The following is a 2235-nucleotide window of genomic DNA, read 5'->3' on the forward strand; positions in this document are numbered from 1 at the left end:
GACCTCTCTGAGCTCCTTCAGTATCCTGGGATGTATCCCATCTGGCCCCATAGCTTTGTTCACCTTCAGATTCTCCAGCTGTTTATAAACTCTTTCTTCCGTAAACGGCGCAGTATCCACTCCATTCCCAGATGTTCCTTCGGCAGCCAACCGCAGTCCTTCTCCAGGATTTTCCTCCGTGAACACCGAAGTGAAATAATTGTTTAGCACGTTCACTTTATCTTCATCACTCTCCACATAGCCATTATCTTTCAGTCTTGCAATTCCATTCCTATCTCTTCTCCTTTATCCAATATATCTGAAAAAGTCTTGTCACTTCTCTTTACATCTTTAGCCATTTTTTCTTCCACTTGCACTTTCGCTAGCCATATTTCCCTCTTCACTTCTTTCAGTTTAATCCGATAATCTTTTCCGTGATCCTCTCGTTGCGTTCGTTTGTATTTCTTGAACAAAGGCTCTTTTGCTCTTATTTTTTCAGCTACTTGTTTGGAGAACTATATAGGCTTCCTGCTTCTCTTGTTTTTGTTTACTTTCCTCACAAAAAGATCATTCGCCATATTTATAGCAGCCTTTAGCTTGGACCACTGTTTTTGCACTTCTCCTACGCCTTCCCACGCCAACAGCTCCTTCTTCAGGTATTCCCCCATTTTATCAAAATCAATACATCTGAAATCCAGTACTTTGAGTTTTGTGCGTCCGTGTTATGTTCCGTACCTGCTGTGTGGGCCGCACAACTGAGATACCTTCGGTCTCACTCCCGGTAGCGGTGGTCGGCCATCGGTCCATTCGCGATGGTTGGCCGTACCGGTTGGTCTTGGAGGCTGGCCTTGGGCCCGATGGCCGGCCTGCTAGGCTGGCCATACCTATTCGCCTGCCACGATGATTATTGGCGTCTGCAGAGGCGGGGCTTCCTTCCAGCGTGGTTCCTTCACCGTGCCAGATTATTACGGGATTGGCCACCTTCCGCTGTCACTCCACCTCTCTCCGGAGACCAACCGATCCCGGACCGCTCTCCCTAGCTGACTGAGGTTAAGGCCGACAAGGGAACTGTTTAAGGACTGCAGTTGCCTTCAGTCTTCGCTTCGGCTTCTATTGCTATAGAGGTTTGGTGCTCGATATCGTGTGTTCTACTGTTGGTGTTCCTGTGTTACCTGACTTCCGGATTGGACCTGACGATTCTCTGTATTGCTGCCTGTCTTGACCCTTGGACTGAACTTGGACTACCCGTTATATTGCTGCCTGCCTTGACCCTTGGACTGAACCTTGACTACCCGTTGTATTGCTGCCTGTCTTGACCCCAGGACCAAACTCTGACTACCTGTGCTCTTGCTGCCTGGCCTGACCCTTGGACTGTTCCTGTCTGTTCCCTGCCTTGTGGCTGGGCCAGATCCTTGGAGGACCCTTCACTATCTCTTCCAGCTGTTGTCCCGACTCATAGAGTAGACCAGGTTTCCCACCGCTACCATCAGCCAGGTATGTGGCTGCCCAACCCCGTTCGTTCCCGAAGTCCTAGTGGCTGCCTGAACCTGGGGGCTCAACTCCTGGGGAACAGTGGTCGCTTTCCAGGTGAAGCTAGGGGTTGTCTGGCTGCCGGACCAAGTGCGGCGCTGCTCTTCCTCCACCGTGCTCACTCATGGCACAAGGGCTCACTTCCCAGTTCTAACAGTCCGCACTCCACCTTCGCCCTTATATCAAACCATACGGTGTGATTACATAGGTGGGCACCTACCCGGATATCGGAAACACTACCTCCATTAGTGAGCACTAGATCCATCATCGACCCTTCCCTCGTGGGTTCCGTAACCATTTGTCTGAGCAAGGCACTTTGACAGGCATCCACAATCTCCCTACTTCTTTCCGATTCCGCAGACGGGACGTTCCAATCCACGTCAGACAAATTGAAATCTCCCAACAGTAGCACCTCCCCTTTCATACCAATCTTTTGAATATCTTCTATCAGATCCTTGTCTAACTTCTCCATTTGCGCAGGAGGTCTGTAGATAACTCCCGTGTGGAAACAGGTTCTGTCTTCTCTTTCCAGGACGATCCATAAAGCTTCTTCTTTTCCCCAGGTTCCCGCATTTCAGCCACTCTGATATTTTTTCTCACATACAGAGCCACTCCTCCAACTCTTTGGCCCTCTCTATCCTTCCTAGAAAGATTATAGCCCGGTACGGTCACATCCCATTCATGAGAATCATTGAACCACATCTCCGTAATAGCAACAATATCCAA

The sequence above is a fragment of the Microcaecilia unicolor genome, chromosome 2, assembly GCF_901765095.1.
Source record: "Microcaecilia unicolor chromosome 2, aMicUni1.1, whole genome shotgun sequence".
Taxonomy (NCBI): Eukaryota; Metazoa; Chordata; class Amphibia; order Gymnophiona; family Siphonopidae; genus Microcaecilia; species Microcaecilia unicolor.